This window comes from Haliotis rubra, unplaced genomic scaffold (genome assembly GCF_003918875.1).
Source record: "Haliotis rubra isolate DU_JTF1 unplaced genomic scaffold, ASM391887v1 Scf455, whole genome shotgun sequence".
Classification (NCBI taxonomy): Eukaryota; Metazoa; Mollusca; class Gastropoda; order Lepetellida; family Haliotidae; genus Haliotis; species Haliotis rubra.
In genome coordinates this window covers 897,865-921,506 of record NW_025767141.1, presented here as the reverse complement: position 1 = coordinate 921,506, position 23,642 = coordinate 897,865, and the positions used below count along the sequence as shown (strand labels likewise).

At 42.1% G+C, this 23,642-nt stretch overlaps 2 long non-coding RNA genes across 3 annotated transcripts; one reads left to right on the top strand and one right to left on the bottom strand.

Moving 5' to 3' along the window:
• The first annotated feature begins 8,315 nt into the window (after nucleotides 1–8,315).
• On the top strand, nucleotides 8,316–10,590 carry LOC124290038. Its single transcript, XR_006901816.1, has 2 exons — nucleotides 8,316–8,404; nucleotides 10,385–10,590. It is a non-coding gene; the product is annotated as an uncharacterized LOC124290038 (long non-coding RNA).
• LOC124290037 lies at nucleotides 8,820–22,339 on the bottom strand. 2 transcript variants are annotated; one of them, XR_006901814.1, is made up of 3 exons: nucleotides 22,173–22,339; nucleotides 21,998–22,113; nucleotides 8,820–8,989 (listed from the first exon to the last, which is right to left on the bottom strand). It is a non-coding gene; the product is annotated as an uncharacterized LOC124290037 (long non-coding RNA). The 2 variants fall into 2 exon arrangements; XR_006901815.1 differs by lacking the exon at nucleotides 8,820–8,989 and adding an exon at nucleotides 9,292–9,393.
• Between the last annotated feature and the right edge of the window lie 1,303 nt (nucleotides 22,340–23,642).

Below are 23,642 nucleotides of genomic sequence, written 5' to 3'. Positions count from 1 at the left end.
TGCCGGACGATCGACTTCCACGATATTGACGCACGCTCGTTAAGACGACCCGTTATCGTCACCTTCGCATAACATCAGGTAGTTAATAACGTCAATGATCGGTGATGTCGTCGCAGTACCGGCAGTATCGGTTATCCGTGAAAGGATTATACGCGAGACATCGAGCGATGGCGCAAAACATCGAACTGTTCGGTGACGTCGATTGCCGACGGTTGACAAATGTTCGGTTATGTCGCTTTCGAACAACCAGATTATATTTCACATCAATAACGATAAAATATTAATAACATAAGTAAACGATCGTCGCCATACCGCGCTAATTTCAGATCGGTTCAGTCGCTTAAATGAAATTCGATCGGAAAATAACCCCATATTGCGGTTACGCGCGTATAAGTCAGCCGTTACCGGAACCAGTATGACTGGGCAATATCGACCGCCGCTCATCGATCACTCATTCCGGAGAAATCAAGAAACGTAAACTGCATCAAACATCCCCACGATCACCGTCCATTAACCATCAACCACGTAAAAACATACAGGTTGTGACCGATATGATAGACAGTTATCTAATTCCGTCATTAACCACAGAACTGCAGTCGCCAGTGCGGTTAATATCATCATCAAAACGTAATCTGATTATCATCATTGCCGAAAGACAAACGATCATTTATCATATCGTTTTCCGGCGACTTCCAGTACAATAGAAACAATATTATAACGAATGTCAACAGAAATACCCTGAATTGCCGGTCCTATCAAAGGGATAAACACGCCAGAGAAATTGAATAGCCGGTCGTTGCGATATTTGAAAGCCCGCTAAAACGACCTTGCACGAAACGTACAAAATTGGGTACCCAATGACAAAACATTATTAAGCGATTTAAACATAGCGCCAGCCAACATTTGTACGCGTCAATACCAAGACGTCATATAATATTCCGCACGCATTCCGGAACAATAATAAAACAATTTCGGGAAAGTCAAGTTCCCCAGCAACAACGGTTATTGAACGCATACGCCATGTCGTTCGCGTCACGTCATTTATGTCATTAGACAACGATCGTCACGGTTCATATTTCGCACCGGTGCCGTCAATACGTTCGATCAACGTCACGTCATTAGTTTCAGACTGCAGTGAGCGACGTTCGACCACCAACATTAACGTTTAATAACAATACGGATCATAACATCATCAAAGTCATCGACAAGTCGTCGAATGTACCGAAATGTCCGCAGACCCCGAGAAACAGATGAGTCCGGTTTAACATTTCATAGCGACGGACGTCAACGTGCCTATACGCATCGCCATATCAGCCTGTTCTGAGAGGTCGTTTATGGCGATGATTGGGGTGAATAAAGCACGCCGTTAGTTGTTGGTGCCACCAGGCGGCTTTCATTGGCGTATTAGACGATTCTTCGACCTGGTGGTTATGAACGTCATCTCTGTTAACATTCCGACACGCCCACCATACGGCAGCGGGTTACGGATTTTCAGTAACACACAACGCCGATTATCGTTTCGGCTCAAACACCGGACGATAGTTAACGCCGTTCATCCTTCAGATAAATTGTTCATGCGAACATTAAAGTCTTTTCGGCATCGCCTGACAGGTTCTGAAATGTACGTACGTTGTTCAATGTCGAACATACCAAAGAGTTGAGCCAGATTACGAAACGTTGTATCAAAACAGATTGACCTTTTCACCGAAATTCCCGACAGCGCGAACGATCCTCATTATCGCAGTTTCGTTCGGACCGTGATAATAACGCATGAGCGTGCTCAGTATGACCAGAATACGAATTTTGCAGTCGAAGTTAATCGGACGTAACCACCCGACCAGTTGGTCAGCGTTGGTCGTATTCAAAGACATCAATCAAATATCATTAATAGCAGATTTATCATTTTCAGTGATCAGCATGCATTGAGAATATCTGAAGCTGATTTAGAAAGGCGGTCTGCATCGTCGCGATCACAAAGTACTGGTAGCAACGCAAGCATCTCTTCGTTCGCCGTTTGTCGCGTTTTGAAAACATATCAGGAGCGGCTTGGTTTCAGCCTTCTAAAACAACGACGGAAAGCCAGAAAATCCGAAGATCGTGATGATTTATATCGTGGCCGCACCGTGGGCGACATCGGTCCACGGCTTAAGCCGAAGAAAACCTTTGTGCAGAAGGTCGGTCGTCGGTGACGGTGGTTTATCGTTAATTTATCTTCGCATCTTTCGTATCAGTTCGCGTAGTCGGGTACGTTGAAGGGTCGATGAATATGAAAGCGGCGTACCGGTCAAGATACGAGGAGAACACTTACCATTGTGCGCCGGAACGTAGCGGCGTGATATTTTGATTTTTCAGATAATTATTCAAAACAAACAGCATTGGTTGGTGTCTGAAGGACCAAATATGACCGAAGTTATAGTTCTATTCAACCACAGAATGCTTCGGGGACTTCATGAAATAAGAAATTCGACAATATTACGAAGAAGAGGGTGGTCCGTTGGGACAAACGACGACTTTCTAATCTCTCTCTTTTGATCAGGGTCATCGTGATGTTCATGCAGATTTTCGACAAACAATATCCGTTCGTTCTTTTGAATTCGTTCGCTGGTTGTCATCATCAATGATGAAAGAAATAAAGATTTCATACCTTAAATCATCAATTTCTGGTTGCACAATGCTGGTAATTGCGTTGCAATACCATTTTTGATCGTATTCAAACAAAGACTTTTGAGTTCGGTACAGCAAGAAAGCCGACAAATCACCATGATATTACCAGCAATATGTCAACTCGTGATGTACAAATTTTGTTGAAACTGTCACCGTGCCATTAATGACAGCCAGACGTAACCATCATTTTGAGCGCCGTGTCAACTTCAACATGATAATAGCCAGTTTAACCGCACACACGTTTGCGTTTTGCATTAGCCGATTCGTGGTTTCCAGCGTCGATAGCGCGGCAGCGGGAATAAAAATCGAAAGCGTTCCAGACAACAATAAGCTGGCAACATCATAACTAAGCCATTCAACGTTGTTCTCAATGACATTTGCCTGTCGCCGTTTACGGTTTAATTGGGAAAGTTCAGAGAAAATCATGTCAAAACCATGGTTCCTCCAAAGAGCCACAGCTGAAAGAAGTTATTAGCCAGTTAACGCAATACCACGAATTTTCAAGAGAAAGTGTTGGCAGGCATACCGAACACCGCATATCAACATTAATGGCTAACGCAGTAAGACATCACTGAGATAGTTCCACGCTAACGCAGGCATACATGTTCGATAAAGACATCACGATTACCGTGTACAGCTATGTTATACGACCATCACGACATCATTGATTAACGCAGGGCAAACCTGTTTTGAACAGTTCGCGATTGAGCGAATCACGCCTCACGTGTTAACGCAGGCATACTTCACCAGACATGACATCACATCTTCACGTGTAAAAGCATCGAATTCAGACATTAAGACATGACATGACATCTTCACTGCGTGGAGAGATTGCCGAAGAGCGTCAAACATACGATGACACTTACGTTGACCGCAGGTATACCAGTTCGAAGATCAGGATCAATAGTGTTGATGGTACAGCCCAGCCGAAAAGCAGACAGACAACACAGCAGTTGATGGTGGCATTAGCCTACGCCATACGAACCACAGTGCGTGATTCATGTCTGAGACTGTTCAGCAGGTATGCCTACATCAACACCGTGTTGTCCTGGTTCTGAGACTGTTCAGTAGGTATGCCTACATCAACACTGTGTTGTCCTGTCTCGAGACTTGTTCAGTAGGTATGCCTGCGTTAACACACAATAAGTGTCATGTCATGTTTGACACCTTCAGTAAAAGTATGCTCCGTTAACACACAACAGTAAGTGTCGCCGTCACAGTCTGAGAGAGTTCAGTAGGTTTGCTCGCGTTAACACACGTAAGTGTGATTCATAATGTGAGACCGTTCAGGAGGTTTCCCCTCGTTAACACAATAAGTGTGTGATGTCATGTCTGAGACCGTTCAGCAGGGTATGCCTGCATGCTAACACACACAGTAAGTGTGATTCATGTCTGAGACCGTTCAGTAGGTTTGCCTGCGTTAACACACAGTGCAGGATGTCATGTCTGAGACTGTTCAGTAAGTATGCTCGCGTCAACACACAGTAAGTGTGATGTCATATCTGAGACGGTTCAGTAGGTATGCCTGCGTTAACACAACACAGTAGGTGTGATGACCCGTCTGAGAGGGTTCAGTAGGTATGCTCGCGTTAACAACACACAGTAAGTGTGTTGTCATGTCTGAGACTGTTCAGTAGGGTATGCTCAGTGTTAACACTGCGTTGTCCTGTCTGAGAGGGTTCAGTAGGTATGCCTGCGTTAACACACGTAGACACAGTATGCTTGTTGCTTCTTCAATGTGCTCTTTGGACGAACCATGGTTTGACGCTATGATATTCAAAATATGATTTTTTCTCTGAACTGCAAAAGGTGCAACCATCACAACGTTGACAAGGTAATTGGCTAGAGAACCAACGTTGAATGCTAGCTTGATTATGAATGTTATAGCCATTGTTGTTATCACCAGGACTTTTTTACTTTCGATTTTTTTTTATTCCACTTGTTTTCGTACCTCATATCATACATCGACTTCATTACAGATCAATAATGATTACAAAAATAAACGTGAGATACAATTGCGGTTAAACAATGTATATGACAAGTTGATTTGGCATAAAAGTGAATGGTTACGTCATTCACAAGCAGTGTCAATAAATAAACAGTGACATCAGCTGGACCAAAACTTAACAAATTTATTTTAATCAATAAGTTGAAAACGCTATTGCTTTAGTAATATCATAGTAGTTTGTCAACTCTTGCTGGACAACCTCAAGACTCAAAAGTCTTTGTTTGGAATACGATTAAAAATAAGGTATTTTATAACCTGAATTATAGCATTTACAGTACAACCAGAAATTATTGAGAATTTTAAAAGATTGTAAATCTTTTATTTTCACTCATTACTCACGTATTGAATGTGAATATTAGCAGAACATAACTCCAGATTCAAAGACAGGTGAACAGTTAGTATTTTGTCAAGTCACCATGGGCAGCAATGCAGGCTTCAATGCGGTGGGGCATACTACTGATCAAAGTTAGAAAGTCGTGGTCGATGCTGTCCCAATATCGGACCACCTCTTCTTTCATTTCCAGCAATATTTTGGTCAGATTTTCTTATTAGCACTTTCCTTCATAAGTCCCAAACATTTTCTATTGGATTTAGGTCAGGGCTATAGCTTGGTCATATTGCCAGGGGTCCGAAACCAGGCCTGTGAATGCTTTGAACGATGTTTTGGGTCATTGTCCTCCTGGAAAATCCAAAAATGTCCATAGAACACGTTAACAAATGGAAGTAAATGTCCCTCGAGAATATCTGTGTACCGCTCACTGTTCATATTCCCTTCAAAATACACAGAGGGGGCGTTGCCCCTAACACCAAGATATGCAACCCACACGTTCAATGTCGGACTGTACCTTTTGGGCGCTGATAATAAAGGTTTTTCAGTTTGTTTGGTCCAGAATGTCAGTGTATTAGAAACAGCCACACAGAACTTTCATCCTAGAGAAAATCACATTGTCCCAGTTAAAATTTTCTCTGCTGTAAGCACCAGTTCAACCTTCGCTACTTTTGTTCAGGTTTCCATGATCGGTGATGGAATTCCTCGACTTTTCTGCCAACCCATTGCATGCAGCTCAGTTCTAATTGTCTCCTTACAGGCAGCCACAATTCCTCTATATCATCATATCCAGTCTTAAGTTTTCTCCAACTCCATCGTTTGTTTTGAAACAAGAATACCAAGCCGCCTCCTGTCACCGACAGTCAATTTTCCAGACCTGCCTGCGCCTCCTGGTGCTCAATGCCATATCCATTTGCAATATTTTCCAAACACGATAAACAACGAACAAAGGAGATGCCTGTTCTACTTGAAATCACTTTAGCTGATCTGATGTCCTTGTTATAATACTCTAAATATACTAGCCACATAAAGAAACTGTGCATTGTCAAAATATTATCCCAGTTGATAAGTACGATAACAATGTCAAAGGTACATATAAACTTTAATGGAGGGATCATGAGACCATAACAAGTCGGGAGAATTTCAATTGAAAAGTCAATCACAATGACGTCACGAGTCCACAAGCGGGACAGGGGTCAAACGACCATGTCACAAGCTCAATAACGGGTATGTCCACCATCGGCATTGAGAACAGCAGTGCATCGACGACGCATAGAGCCTATCAAACGTGCAAGGAAGGCTTGTGGGATGTCACGCCAGATTCTCTCAAGTTCTGTTGCAAGGTCAAGGACGTTATCTGGCGGATGAGGAAGACGGCGTAGACGTCGATCCATCTCGTCCCAAACATGCTCTATCGGGGAGAGATCCGGTGAATTTGCAGGCCAAGGCAGTAAGTCAACGTTGTGGTGTTGCAAGAAATCCATAGCAACCCTTTTGCCGTATGAGGGCGGGCATTGTCCTGTTGGAATGTTAACCCAGGGCCATGACGTTGCAGAAAAGGAATTGCCACAGGTCGAAGAATCTGATCCCCTGTAGCCCACACCAGTTAAGTTGCCCTGAACAATCACCAAAGGAGTTCTTTGGCGTGCTGTTATTCCACCCCAAATCATCACGGAACCACCACCAAAGCGATTCCTCTCCAAGACACAGGCCTGTGCATAACGTTCTCCCACGCGTCTATAGGCACGTTGACGTCCATCACTATGGGAAATGTTAAACCTGACTCATCTGTAAAACAACATTTCTCCACCAAAACAAGGGTCTGCGGACATGATTTCGGCACCACATTCGGCGAGCTTGTCGATGACGTTGTGTCAGGATAGGCCGTATGGCGGGACGTCGTGGTCTGATCCCGTGATGACGTAAACGTTGTCGAACTGTGTTAGTGGATACGGCGAAGTCCTGATGGTTCGGGCAGTCATCACTGCAGTCTGAAACCTGTGGCGAAGATGGGTCACCCTTATCCATATGTCCTGTCTTGGCGTTGTTACACGTGGACGTCCAGAACGTGGCCGATCGATGACGTCATTTGTGTTCTGGTAGCGTCTCACCAGTGCAGAAATGGTGTTCCGGTGGCAGTGGAAATGTGCAGCCACTTGTCGTTGAGACATTCCCCCACGGACCATCCCAATGGCCTCATGACGTTGTGCAGACGTGAGCCTTGGCATGCTATGCGTTTCAATAGCCGTTTAATTTTTGAACGATCGCAAGGGCAGGGGTTGAGCTTTCCAAAGTGACAGTATTGTGTGGCATTCATTTGCTCTGTTTCTCTTTCCCGGAATGCACGTGCAACAACGTATTGCACGTCTCTGCTGACGAACCCACTGACGTCACGGAACGTGGCACGTGCATGCATGTTGATACATGTCACTAATCTCTGAGTTTAAATCCTTATGTGTCTACACAGGTTTGATAAATTTAGATTTTAAATTTTGTATGCACAGTTTCTTTATGTGCCTAGTATATAAGAAAGCTGCAATTTCTGTGGTTAATGTAGAATTAGATAAATAGCTATCTATCACTACATACATGAAGTCCTAACCTATATGTTTTGAAACGTAGTTGTGTTACGTTGTAAGGACGGTTAGGTCTCGTGGGATGTTTTGTCTGATTCAGACATAAAGAAGACGATTTACGTTTCCTGTGTTCTCAGAATAAATGATCAAATAAACAACAGTCAATAATACCCAATTATACCTAGTTCCAGTACTAAGCTGGTTCCCGGCTCTCTTTGCGCGCGCCCAACTTGCAATATGCAAGACGGGGCCGAGCTTACTTCCGGTATCAGATTTCGGTGACAAGCGTATATATTCCAGAACCAGTCCTGGTTCCAAATTGCCTGAAGCGCCAAATGTGACTTTACTAAACCGGACCGAGTGTAGGTTGTTTTGTCACCGGTGTCGTGAAGTTCCATGACCGGGCCATGCAGGTTACGTTAAGTGAACACTTACATATTTGCATATTGTTATATTTTATCATTTATTGTGCGTAAGGTTATAATCTAATTTGTTCCAGAAACCCTGACACTATGCCAAAGACAAAAACAACTTTTCAGCACGACTGTCAAGCTCATCAACGAATCCGACGTCACAGACAGTTCCATTTCTCTTTTACGCACCCTCACTAATATCTCGCGCCTGAAGTCCGTGCTTCACGAGATGAACCTGTCGTATCTGCCGGTGCGCACGTGCATCTGACGGTAGCTTTGCCGCCTCACAGTGTGACGTCAGCATTGATGACCTGCTACCTGAAATGTTACTGTGCAGATACAGAGACGGGGGTGGCGTTATGCAAGGTCACGATAGGGTCAAGGACGTCCTCAAACAGAAGCTGTGAATGTGACTGTGAGTACTGGCAGTGCATCCTATGGAAATTAGTTGATAACGCAAAATTCAAACACTTTCCTGTTTTATTGAACAAATGACGTCAGTGTTTTGGCATATGTGCACGACTTATGAATCCATCTAGCGGATCTGCATAAAATGTGCGCACAGGTTTTTAAGTAAATCTATCCATTAACGCATGATATATTATATTCTCATGCAAATTATCAATAATATTTTTCATTAGCATAAACGACGAAAAGCGCTCTAATTTAAAGGCAAACACCGCCCACTCTACTCTCAGCCAGTCAGTGAACGATAGTCTGTTTGTGAGGCGTGGTTTGTTTCTCGGGGTTATGGAAACATGATCACTAAATAAAGTGCTTGGTTAGCCTGTCGAATTACATGTCTTCAACTGCAATGCGTTTACCTTGGAATTATAAAATACCAATCTGGAATAGAATATACAACAGATGAGTGCCTGACATCTTGTGTGTGTTGATGTTTTGTTGATGTCTTGGTTTGTGAAGTGAAGTCCATGAGCGTTTGTGTCTGCGCGTGTGTTTGCGTGCGCTTTGATGCCAGCACTTCATTGTACTTTCTCGCCTTGCTCTTACGTGTGTTTGCGTGCGCTTTCATGCCAGTACTTCGTTTTACTTTCTTACCTTGCTCGAACGTTTTTGAGTGCGCTTTGATTCAAGCACTTCGTTTTACTTTCTCACCTTGCTCGAACGTGTTTGAGTGCGCTTTTATAATAGCACTTCGTTTTACTTTCTCACCTTGCTCGAACGTGTTTGGTGCGCTTTAATAATAGCACTTCGTTTTACTTTCTCACCTTGCTCGAACGTGTTTGCGTGCGCTTTAATAATAGCACTTCGTTTTACTTTCTCACCTTGCTCGAATTGATGTGTTTGAGTGCGCTTTAATAATAGCACTTCGTTTTACTTTCTCACCTTGCTCGAACGTGTTTGAGTGCGCTTTAATAATAGCACTTCGTTTTATTTTCTCACCTTGCTCGAACGTGTTTGAGTGCGCTTTAATACTAAGTACTGCGCTTTAACGTGTTTGAGTGCGCATTAATAGCACTTCGTTTTATTTTCTTACCTTGCTCGAACGTGTTTGCGTGCGCTTTAATAATAGGACTTCGTTTTACTTTCTCACCTTGCTCGAACGTGTTTGAGTGCGCTTTAATAATAGCACTTCGTTTTGCTTTTCTTTCTCACCGTTTTACTTTCTCACTTTGCTCGAACGTGTTTGAGTGCGTGCTTTAATAATAGCACTTCGTTTTACTTTCTTACTTTGCTCGAACGTGTTTGAGTGCGCATTAATAATAGCACTTCGTTTTACTTTTCATTTTACTCTTACCTTGCTCGAACACCTTGCTCGTTTTACTTTCTCACTTGCTCGAACGTGTTTGAGTGCGCTTTAATAATAGCACTTCGTTTTACTTTCTCACCTTGCTCGAACGTGTTTGAGTGCGCTTTAATAATAGCACTTCGTTTTACTTTCTCACCTTGCTCGAACGTGTTTGAGTGCGCTTTAATAATAGCACTTCGTTTTACTTTCTCACCTTGCTCGAACGTGTTTGCGTGCGCTTTAATAATAGCACTTCGTTTTACTCTCTGAAATTGCTTGTAAAGATAAAAGCTGTGCTTTTTTCTTTTTCACTTGGACTAATTTGAAAGGTATATAGGATATTTTTGTTGTAGTATAAATCACAATGCAAGTTCGATGTATAAAGTGAATACGGTTACAGTCATATTGGAATACAAAACGGTTTCTTTATGCTGTTAGTTACAGTAAAGAGTCATAAAGCGGAATTACTACCTGCAGACAGTTGTAAGGGAAATCTTTTAATTATGTGGACATTCATAATAACGTTGCCATAAGCTGTATCTATTTATTTGTTAAATATAATATTTGATCTGTCTGAACACATCTTGTATCCGTAGAAGTCAAATCTTGTATTTTCTGTTTTACATGGCAAAATCACACTGCGAGATTGAACCATGGGGAAAGTGGTCACTTACTCATAGAGACAGATGTGATGACGTCACTCCGGTCATTCAAACGGCGAGCCTCATGAAGTCCAGGGTGGGGATAATGGTCTGCGAACTTGTCCGATCAGTTTACACTACATGTGTGAACAATGCATTTTGAACATGGATGGTGATTACAGGATTACCGAGTAAATGAATGAAACACGATTCAAACGTTGTTGTTTGTTGTGATGTACTGTCAGGTCCCCTTGCATTAAAGTGAATTCAAAACATAATTGTTAACTCCTAACGCCCTTATTTGGTATGGAACAGTTAGCGCCTGACTTTCGATTGTCATGTAATTAAATTGAGGGTTTATTCTTTAACGTAGTTCAAACATGTGACAGAAAAGGACATAATGGACTCAAAGTTGGCATCTTTGGTAATTTTGTGAAGCAAAGTTGTTTTGACATGATTTTTTCCTTTGATAATTTTGTGAATGAATTTCTTTACATTTGAACCAGAAAAAGTCTTCAAACTGCCAAAGAAGCGTTGCTTAGTAGTTGCCTTGCACGAAATGTGTTCAAAGCATGACATATTCGAGACAAATAGCCAACAGTGTTCATTTAAAAGGTTATATAATCAGATGCTTATCATTTACACTCAATGCAGTTTTAAGATGTGCGACCGCCTCCGTGGTGTAGTGGTTAGAGCGTCCGCCCAGAGAGCGGAAGGTCGGGGTTCGATCCCCGACAGCGTCATACCAAAAGACGTTAGAATATGGTACTTGTTGGTCCCTGTCTGGCGCTCGACATTAATGGGTACAACAAGGACTGGTCGGCTCAGAGTCAGTATAATGTGTCTGAGTAGGGTATTCATGCTTCACTGCGACATGGTATCTCAGTGGGCTAGCACTATAAAACCAGTCTGGGCTAGTACAAGCAGCCGCACGTACACATACACACGCATGCACGTCGTCATATGAGCAAAATATTCTCAAGCACGACGTAAAACCCAATTCCACCTCACCTCACCTCACCTCACCACTGCATCACGAGATTTGGCATTGTACTGGTGAACAATCTGTTAAATACCATGTTCTTGAACTGACATGTCATCATGTATCACACTGAAATCATCGTCATATATGGGTATTTTCCTCAGATACAGGGACCCGTGAAGATCCGGGCTAGAATTGATCTTCAGTAAATCCATGCTTGTCGTAGAGGCGACTAACGGGATCGGGTGGTCAGGCTCGCTGACATGGTTGACACATGTCATCGTATCCCAATTGCGTAGATCGATGCTGCTGATCACTGGATTGTCTGGTCCAGACTCGATTATATACCGACCACTGCCATATGGCTGGAATATTGCTGAGCGCGGGGTAAAACTAAACTCATTCACTCGCTCACTCAGATGTACGTGCTATATGAAAGAACAGAAATGCTCGGGTTTGCCCATTTCGCAGATGTACAAGGTAGACCCACGATACATTCGTTTATAGAAAATCTTTTGTTTGGAAACCCAAAGACAGTACTTTCAGGAATAACATGTTACCCACACTATATGTGGCCACCTTCAGGTGTTGGAATGGCTTCCGACAGCCACTGTGTGTTTCAATTGTTTGGACATCAGACGAATGCTAAATTTTGGTAATCAGGATATTCTTGAAATCTCCTTTCCTGGAGTAAAACTCAAAACCCATTCAATATATAAAAATCAAACTGTGTATGTATCAGATATCATTTAACATGCAAACCTGTTGGGATTGGAGTTGTCCCGGGCAATATGTGTTCGTTTTGAACGGCGTTTAAAGTGTTTGATATGCGTTGTGACTATTTTGATTGCTTTGAGTGGTGACTAAAAAAGAATTTGCTTGTTTTGAGTGAAACACATGTTGTTTGGGATTACACTTTCTCAGTAAAGTACAGAGTCTTGTCCTTTTGTTGGACTGAGTCCCATACGGGATTCGAACTCGCACCCTCAGAGTCAGGCACCTAATCGCCAGCACACAAAGTCAACTGTCTAACGTATTCAGCCACCGCGGCTTCCACACAAATGGAAGTCGGACAACTGGTAGTCTCCACTGCGGACTTTGTGTACACTTCTGATATGTGTAAATTGGCACGGCTCCCACGGCCGAAAGCTATGCATACACAGTGACATTTACAGAAAAGTACTAGAATCTGTACTTTACTGAGAAAGTGTAATCCCAGATATAACATATGTTACATTTGACCACTTTCTAAATGGCAAGTATAGTTTTACGCCACTTTAATATTCATGCAATTTCATTGTTGGGGACACCAGAATAAGGGCTTCATACATTCGATTCCTGTAAAGTAGCTTCTGACTGGTCGCGCTTCTTAGCCTAGTGGTTAAAGCGTTGGCTCGTCACGCCAAAGACCGGGTTCGAATCCCACATGGGTACATTGTGTGAAGCTCATTTCTGGTGTCCCCCGCCGTGATATTGCTGGAATATTGCTAAAAGCGGCGTAAAACCAAACTCACTCACTCACTAGTTTGTACCACAGGAATTCATTGATGTATCGGGGCGGTGGGGTAGCTCAGTGGTTAAAGCGTTCGCTCGTCACGTCGAAGACCCGGGTTCGATTCCACATGGGTACAATGTGTGAAGCCCATTTTCTGGTGTCCCCCGCCGTGATATTGATGGAATATTGCTAAAAGCGGCGTAAACCCCAACTCACTCACTCATTGATGAATTAGAAGTGGACTCTTGGTGGTCCCTGGGGTGACTGCGATGACGCTCTAGTGATAGAACCATGCGTCACGCGTTGTCGTCCGAGCTGGCGTCAAGCGGGAAGTGCCTGTGGTAACATTGTTGTTCTGTTTCAAGCCTATCTTATCACCATTGTCAAGCGGGAAGTGCCTGTGTAATGGTAACATTGTTGTTGTGTTTCATTGTTGCTAATCTATTCTACCCGTGAAAATCTACGTTAGAACTGATCTTCAGTAACCCATGCTTGTCGTAAGATGCGACTAACGGAATCGGGTGGTCAGGCTCGCTGACTTGGTTGACACATGACATCGTACCCCAACTGCGTAGATCGATGCTCATGCTGTTGATCACAGGATTGTCCGGTCCAGACTCGATTATTTACAGACAGCCGCCATATAGATGCAATATTGCTGAATGCGGCGTAAAACTAAACTCAATCAATCAATTCAAGCCTCAATCTCATCAGCAGTGTCAAGCAGGAAGTACTGTTATGCACCACACATTCGAGTATAAAAGCCTTTCAACAACTGTAAAGCAATAATATTTATTCTCTTTTCCACCACCTGTACTTTTGACCTTATCTCCACGGTAGCAACTCTAATGTAGTCTGACAGGCTGAACAAGCTATAGTCTATAGTGCCCTAAATGTCAAGGAAACATCTAAATTTAAACTTGCCTATTCAACCCTGAGTGTGCATTGAATATGACATGTTTGAATAATGAATACGTTGATTTCTCAGGGTATTGTTCGTATTAGTCATGACTGGATACTTAACATAGCCGACTGGCAAATCAATTTGGGACATCCTTACAAAGTGTACATTTACCTACTTGTATATCAAGCAACGGGGGCTGAAAACAGCTACACTGATCACAGTGCTGTCAATCCTTCCAAGGGCGTGAATGTGTTTTCTTCCAGTTCCAGAAAATTACCAATCTCGTGCGTGCATTTGCAGTACCTAATGAGGGAACATTGCCAGAGGAGGCTGAAGTGAGTATATAGCTTAATTGATAATAGAGAATTATAAAGTAATGTCAAGTCGTGTATGTAAAAAAGCTTATCTAACGTATACTACTTTCAGCATTCTATTCAAATTATTGCTTGTTACGCGTGGAATTCTCGCGGGCGTAATAAGGACCGACCGTTTGATATTGGGGATGGGGAATCGGGACTGACTGACTGACTGAGTTGATGATGATGATAAGTACAACAAAGCACTATAAACATGATAACAAGCAACAGACCCTGAATGATAAGCACATGACCCCATGCCCCCTACTTCTGTGACACCCCCTGAAGTTAGGTGAGTGAGTGAGTTAATTTTTACGTCGCTTTTAGCAATATTCAAGCAATATCACGGCGGGGGACACCAGAAATGGGCTTCACACATTGTGCCCATGTGGGGAATCGAACTCGGGCCTTCGGCGTGACGAGCGAACACTTTAACCACTAGGCTACCCCACCGCCCTGAAGTTAGGTTGAAGGTTATAGTTTGTTCTGAATACCACTCCAGGCTGATTCCAGATGAATCCACTACATCAATCTTGTCAGCATAGTCAGAAATTATTCTTTGAAAATTAAACTATACTAATTTACATTCAGCTGAACATGAACCCTGTACTTGTTCCACATAGTTTTCGGTAAAATAAAAAAAAGTGAAAATCATATTTTCTGCCAAGCTGTATTGTCCAAGGTTATGGTGACCTGGGTGGTTAATTTCCATCTGAGACGTACAGCAAAGGGCAAGACACATCAGAGGTGAGAAGTTGATTTTCACCAAATATGCATACGACAGCTCACACTATAGTCGCCTCTTTCTGGGCAGGTAGTATATTGTGTACACATTTATAGACGGATCATTCCATGAAAGCCATATAGTCTCACATGATAAGCCAGACACCAGAAATGGGCTTCACACATTGTGCCCATGTGGGGATTCGAACCCAGGTCATCGGCGTGACGAGCCAACGCTTTAACCATTAGGCTACCCCACCGCCCCAGGGACTCGGGACTGGGGAGGAGGGGTGGTAAATATGGGTGGTGGCGACTTAAAAGCTATTGAAGCGTAAAAGTAATTTAACTATATATTCTTTCTTTCAAAAAAAATGATTCTGGTTAAACTGACAAGTGTGTCCTAAATAAAAATTACGCTCATAAAAGATTATGTATCTTGAAAATAGTGAGTTAATATTTTTTAAATATGAAAGTTTCAGGTCATGAAACGAATACAAGAAGCCACTGTGTCAGTTTTAATTCTGACTGCTGGATTCTTACACTGTCAAATATCAGGTACGTCTACATCGTGGGACAAGTTCGTCGTATGGTGTGTGTGTGTGTGTGTGTGTGAGATAACCATATATATAGTGGGTAGATGCTGGAGTGCTGTCTGTCATGTGGGTAGATACAGAAGTGCTGTCTGTCATGTGGGTAGATACAGAAGTGCTGTCTGTCATGTGGGTAGATGCATGAGTGCTGCCTGTTATGTGGGTAGATACAGAAGTGCTGTCTCTCATGTGGGTAAATGCTGGAGTGCTGTATGTCATGTGGGTAGATACAGAAGTGCTGTCTGTCATGTGGGTAGATGATCGAGTGTTGTCTGTCTTGTGGGTAGATGCAGGAGTGCTGTCTGTCATGTGGGTAGATGCTGGAGTGCTGTCTGTCATGTGGGTAGATGCAGGAGTGCTGTTTGTTATTTGTGTAGATGCTGGAGTAATGTCTGTCATGTGGGTAGATGCAGGAGTGATGTCTGTCATGTGGGTAGATGCTGGAGTACTGTCTGTCATGTGGGTAGATGCAGGAGTGCCGTTTGTCATGTGGGTAGATGCTGGAGTGATGTCTGTCATGTGTGTAGATGCTGGAGCGTTGTCTGTCATGTGGGTAGATGCAAGAGTGCTGTCTGTCATGTGGGTAGATGCAGGAGTAACTGTCTGTCACGTGGGTAGATGCATGGGTGATGTCTGTCACGAGGGTAGATGCATGGTTGATGTCTGTCATGTGGGTAGATGCAGGGCAGTGTCTGTCACGAGGGTAGATACAGGTGTGCTGTGTGTCATGTGTGGGTAGATGCAGGAATAAGTTGTCAATCTGTATACACATTGTCACTCGATGCACTAATTATTACATTCAGACTGAGGTTTGAATGGACATCAGAACATGTCTTCGCCATGCCTGTTGACTCCGAGGTCCATCCATAGAACCATATTGAACATGTCCAGGGCGTCATGGAAAATGATGCGTTCAAGCGTCTTTGAAATAGGCCCATACACAGCCTCTCAGAATAATTCCAGCCAACAAACCTGATCTTGTTCTTTTGATAAAGCCAATGAATTTATTTATATCATTGAATTTTCTTTTCCTTTGACAGCAACGTGATTGGCAAGATTCAGTAAAAGCATGAATAAATATGCGGACCTCCTCGCCTTTGAAATGTCTTTGCTTGCACCCCAAGTGCACTGTCGTCAGACTCCCCATAGTTCTCGGTGTCCTTGGTTTGGTACCTCCCTGATCTCTTGGCGCAGATCTGGAGAGTGCCTGGGTTCTCCACCCGGTGCACAGCCCTTATGACACTCTGGGTAATGCAGAAGGCTGCAGTGTTGGGGAGTCTACATATTCTCTGGAAAGATTTTGGTGGGTTCGACTGGGCAGTCTTTCCTGGGTGAAGTCCTATTCGCTGTCTGGGCTGGTGCGTGTAGAGGGGGCAGGGCCCTGAGCTGATGCCAGGATCACCCGAACCCTCTCTGCTGCATACAATCTTTAATCTGTAAAACATAATAATAATAAGTGCATTTATATGGTAGCTAGACTCAATTCACCAGGTGAATGCTCATGGCACTAATAATCTGACTATTATTACCCCGGATAGCCTACCCTGCCAGTGAGGTGCTAGGTTATAATTTAGTCACATGTTCCCCACAGGTGCCTATTTTCTGCTGGGTGAACAGAGAAAGTATACGTAACCATGTATTTGTTTCTTGTCAGATCCGTAATGAGTCAAGTCCATGTGAGAATAGCGCTGTGTGTGTGGGACATGGGACCACTAACCTATACCTGCGCCTGTCGTGATGGCTACTTTGGGAGGAACTGTGAAAGTAAGACAGCATTTCATATCCTTCAAACAGCTGCCCTTCACTGTTCCACCACCCATACATGACGCTAAAGTCCCTGCTGCTAAAGTAATAAGTTCCATCAGAGAGAGAAGACGTTGATTACCCCTGGTTCCATTGGCCTGTTTTATATTGTATTGTCCAAATAAAGCTTTATCAGTTTTAACTTTCCACACTTGTTTTAGTTGTAATTGTATTGATATTCTTGTTGTTTTACTGTCCTTCGTCGACAGGTTTTTATAACATGCATGTATTCCAATTCAGCGTCAATCTGTTCTCGTCACGATATGGCTGAAATATTGCCGATGTGACGTTAAATATTAACTCACTCACTCACTCACTCAATCTGTGATAATCTAGTGGTTTTACTGCCTTTCGTCGACAGGGTTTCATATGGAATATGTATGTATTATGAATTTAGAACTACTTTTAGTCACGATATAGCTGAAATATTGCCGATGTGACTTTTAAATCTTAACTCACTCACTCACCTGCAGCTGGTTCCATTGATTCGTCGGATCGCAGGAATTTCTCAGATGCCATTTTGATTTAGTACTTTCTTTTTCAATGTATTTCTATAACTCCAATTTAGACTTCATTTTATGATTGTAGACATTTTCACAGTGAGTCAGTTTAAAGGGTATAAGTGTTGAGCTGGACATTCACAATTATCTTACCTCACACATAAATGTCGTTTTCTGATTGGCTGATTCAATTAGTTTCAATGTACCCCGGTTACAAACTAGTAACATTTTCTATGTAACCCGCTGGGAATGCCGAACTGTGTGAACTCATTTGGTACTTCATGTTAGTAATTCTTTCTCTCGAATAATTGAGTCACGTATGATGTACAGAAATTACCAATGTTTTGCGAATGCAAATCGATGGAAGGGAGATAACTCTAAATATGTTTTTCTGGTCGGTATTGGCTTATTGCCAAATTCTGGTACTCCTTATTATGAGTGCTTATACCAGTGCTTCAAACAGTTCAGAATTAACATTGAGGTGTTCAGTAAGGTTAATACGTTGTTCACTGATCCCCCGGGCCCATGTGTTGATGTTTCCACTATGTTTGTTTATGTTCCCTGAGCCCTCGTGATTGCGATCAGTTTGAAACCAAAAGCCCTCGTGACTAATAAACAATTTATAATATCAATTTGAATTTGATATCATTGTTTCCTAACAGAGCCTAATCAGAAGATTTCATTTACGCTTGTCAGTTGTTCCGTAAACTTAAATCCACTCATTTGCTACTTGTCATATTGTGAATATGATAATACAATCAATTGTTATTTCAGAGTGGATTTGTGCAACATTGTACAGAGAAGTTAACAATTACAACTTGTGTGGGTGTTCACAAGTTCTGGTGTTTGTGTTGGTAAAATCGCCAACGGGGAGCTGTGTCAATGTCCAGATACCCACTGGGGCCCTATGTGTAACCTGCCTACCAAGGCGAGAACAGTAAGTGTGATGTCATGTCTGAGTAGGTAACACTCAGGTATAGTCCGTTTAACTTCATTTTAGACCGATGAATTGCTCACTAACACAAAATCTAATTACTGCAACAAAACCAAATTTTGCACAGTCACGTGAAATCATCAGACCAAATGTGATGATTTGTCTCATAATTTTGGACACTCGAATAAAAAGTTGTTTAGCAAACGATCATTATTTTGATGTCACTTTTCACCATTTGTTACGAAGGGGGTGGGGGTGGGGTGGGGTGGGCACTTGCTGGTAGAACAGCCGGGTAATCAACAGGCGTGTGCAGTGAAATTTCAATTTCACACGTACAACTCGCTCGCACACCTGGTTATTCTACCAGCAAGTGGTCCCCCTCGTAAGAAGTGACAGCAAAATAATGATCGTTTGCTAAACAACTTTTTTATTCGGATGTCCAAAATAAAGCTATTCTAATTTCTGCAGCATTGTTTATCCAATTTTGAACATCAGTCCATAAAGAGTTGACATGTTTACAATACCAGAATAAGTGGCTGATGACAGCCATTGTTATCCTATAGTCCATTTGGCTCAAAGGCGGACCGATGAATAACTCGAAAACTAATAAACATAAAATACTCAATGAAACGCTGATCATAATCAAAACATCAGACCATCTCTGTGAGTTTTTTGCAGAATTTTTTTCCTAAAAATAATCAAGTTGTTTAACAAACTATCATTAAAATATTGTCACATTTCACTATTTGTTACGAGGGAGGAGTGCGGAGAAAGGGACAGCCAGGTGTTAGAGAACGTATGGAGACGGCACAGCACAGGTGAATGAATAAATAACTTTGTCTGTGAACGTGCTTCTCGAACACCTGGCTGTCCCTTTCTCTGCACACCTCCTTCGTTAAACAACTTTATTATTTTAGGACAAAAATTCTGCAAAACCTCACAGAGTGGGTAGGATGTTTTGATTATGATCAGCGTTTCATTTAGTATGTTATGTTTATTAGTTTTCGAGTTAGATTGCATTTCATCGGTCCGCTTTTGAGCCAAATGGACTTGTAGAAAGTGTTACTGCTCACAAAGACATACAAATACTGGAAGTCGCGGAAGGAAGCACGCTATAATCAACTTGTAATGATTGGTTGTTCTTTTGAATATGTGAACTAAATAGAATGTTTACGGTTTGTGATGTCTTGCGAGAGAAAGCTGCAATTTCTTTGGCTGATGTAGAATTAGATCAATAGCTACCTATGACTATGAAGTCCTAACCTATATTTTTACAGTGTAGTGGTGTTACGTTGTAAGGATGGTTAGGTTTTGTGTGATGATTTGTCTGATTCAGACATAAAGAAGACGTTTTCTGCGTTCTCAGAATAAATGATCAATAAACAACAGTCAATACCCAATAGGGCCTAGTTCCAGTACTAAGATAGTTTTCAGCTCCCTTAAAGTTTGCGATATGCGAGACGGGCCCAGCTTACTTCCGGTGCCACATTTCCGGTGACAAGCGTATATTCAAGAACCAGTTTTGTAACATATGTTATATTTGGAATTACACTTTCTTCCTAAAGTACAAATTCTAGTACTTTTGGAGTTGAGCCCCATCCTGATTCGAACTCACACCCTCAGAGTCAGGCACCTAATCGCCAGCACACAAAGTCAGCCGCCTAACCCGCTCATCTACCGCAACTTCAACAAAATGGAAGTCAGACAACTGGTAGTCTAGACTGCGGGTTTTGTGTACCCTCTGATAAGTGGTAATTGGCACGGCTCCCACGGCCGAAAGCTATGATTACACAATGCCATTTAGAAAGTGATCAAATGTAACACGTTATATTTGGGATTACACTTTCTTAGTTAAATATAAAGTCTAGTACTTTTTTGAGTTGAGCCCCATCCGGGGTTCTGGTTCCAAATTGCGCGAACGCCAAATGTGACTTTACTAAACCGGACCGAGGGTACGTTGTTTGTCACCGGCGTGGTGAAGTTCCATGACCGGGCCATGCAGGTTACACGTTAAGTGAACACTTACATATTTGCATATTGTTATATTTTTATCATTTATTGCGCGTAATGTTATTACGTAATTTGTTCCAGAAACTCTGACACTATGCCAAAGACAAAAACAACTTTTCAGCACGACCGTCAAGCTCATCAACGAATCCGACGTCACAGACAGTTCCATTTCTCTTTTACGCACCCTCACTAATATCTCGCACCTGAAGTCCGTGCTTCACGAGATGAACCTGTCGTATCTGCCGGTGCGCACGTGCACGTCTGACGGTAGCTTTGCCGCCTCACAGTGTGACGTCAGCATTGATGACCTTGCTACCTGGAAATGTTACTGTACAGAGACGGGGTGGCGTTATGCAAGGTCACGATAGGGTCAAGGACGTCCTCAAACAGAAGCTGTGAATGTGACTGTGAGTACTGGCAGTGCATCCAATGGAAATTAGTTGATAATGCAAAATTCAAACACTTTCCTGTTTTATTGAACAAATGACGTCAGTGTTTTGGCGTATGTGCATGACATCTAGCGGATCTGCATAAAATGTGCGCAGAGGTTTATAAGTAAATTTATCTATTAACGCATGATATATTATATTCTCATGCAAATTATCAATAATATTTTCATTAGCATAAACGTCGAAAAGCGCTCTAATTTAAGGCAAACACCGCCCACTCTACTCTCAGCCAGTCAGTGAACGATAGTCTGTTTGTGGGCGTGGTTTGTTTCTCAGGGTTATGGAAACATAATCACTAAATAAAGTGCTTGGTTAGCCTGTCGAATTACATGTCTTCAACTGCAAAGCGTTTACCTTGAATTATAAAATACCAATCTGGAATAGAATATACAACACATGAGTGCCTGACATCTTGTGTGTATTGATGTTTTGTTGATGTCTTGGTTTGTGAAGTGAAGTCCATGAGCGTTTGTGTCTGCGTGTGTTTGCGTGCGCTTTGATTCCAGCACTTCATTGTACTTTCTCGCCTTGCTCGTACGTGTGTTTGCGTGCGCTTTGATTCCAGCACTTCGTTTTACTTTCTCACCTTGCTCGAACGTGTTTGAGTGCGCTTTAATACTAGCACTTCGTTCTACTTTCACACCTTACTCGAACGTATTTGAATGCGCTTTAATAATAGCACTTCGTTCTACTTTCTCACCTTGCTCGAACGTATTTGAATGCGCTTTAATAATAGCACTTCGTTCTACTTTCTTACCTTGCTCGAACGTGTTTGAGTGCGCTTTAATAATAGCACTTCGTTTTACTTTCTCACCTTGCTCGAACGTGTTTGAGTGCGCTTTAATAATAGCACTTCGTTTTACTTTCTCACCTTGCTCGAACGTGTGTTTGCGTGCGCTTTAATAATAGCACTTCGTTCTACTTTCTCACCTTGCTCGAACGTGTTTGAGTGCGCTTTAATACTACTACTTCGTTTTACTTTCTCACCTTGCTCGAACGTGTGTTTTTATGCGCTTTAATAATAGCACTTCGTTTTGCTTTCTTACTTTGCTCGAACGTGTTTGAGTGCGCTTTAATAATAGCACTTCGTTTTGCTTTCTCACCTTGCTCGAACGTGTGTTTTAATGCGTTTTAATAATAGCACTTCGTTTTACTTTCTCACCTTGCTCGAACGTGTTTGAGTGCGCTTTAATAATAGCACTTCGTTTTATTTTCTCACCTTGCTCGAACGTGTGTTTTAATGCGCATTAATAATAGCACTTCGTTTTGCTTTCTTTTACCTTGCTCGTACGTGTGTTTTAATGCGCATTAATAATAGCACTTCGTTTTACTCTCTGAAATTGCTTGTAAAGATAAAAGCTGTGCTTTTTCTATTTTACTTGGACTAATTTGAAAGGTATATAGGATATTTTTGTTGTAGTATAAATCACAATACAAGTTCGATGTATAAAGTGGACACGGTTACAGTCATATTGGAATACAAAACGGTTTCTTTATGCTGTTAGTTACAGTTAAGAGTCATAAAGCGGAATTATTAACTGCAAACAGTTGCAAGGGAAATCTTTATTTATGTGGACATTCATAATAAAGTTGCCATAAGCTGTATCTATTTATTTGTTAAATATAATATTTGATCTGTCTGAACACATCTTGTATCCGTAGAAGTCAAATCTTGTATTTTCTGTTTTACATGGCAAAATCACACTGCGAGATTGAACCATGGGGATAGTGGTCACTTCCTCATAGAGACAGATGTGATGACGTCACTCCGGTCATTCAAACGGCGAGCCTCATGGAGTCCAGGGTGGGGATAGTGGTCTGCGAACTTGTCCGATCAGTTTACACTACATGTGTGAACAATGCATTTTGAACATGGATGGTGATTACAGGATTACCGAGTAAATGAATGAAACACGATTCAAACGTTGTTGTTTGTTGTGATGTACCGTCAGGTCCCCTTGCATTAAAGTGAATTCAAAACATAATTGTTAACTCCTAACGCCCTTATTTGGTATGGAACAGTTAGCGCCTGACTTTCGATTGTCATGTTATTACATTGAGGGTTTATTCTTTGACGTAGTTCAAACATGTGACAGAAAAGGACATAATGGACTCATGGCATCAGGCAAAAGTTGTTTTGACATGTTTTTTTCTTTGGTAATTTTGTGAATCAATTTTTTAGATTTGAACCAGAAAAAAGTCTTCAAACTGTCAAAGAAGCCTTGCTTAGCAGTTGCCTTGCACAAAATGTGTTAGAAGCATGACATATTCGAGACTAATAGTTAGTAGTGTTCATTTAAACGGTTATACAATCAGATGCTTATCATGTACACTCAATGCAGTTTTAAAATGTGCAGAAGTCAGATAACTACTTAACATGGCAAATCCAACGCCGATAGTGCAGTCCATGAATTAGAGACGGACGCATCAAATGTAGTAACAGACAGTTACTTATAACAACTCATATCTTATCTGGGGGTCATTCACTGACTATGGGGCCGGTGGGGTAGCCTAGT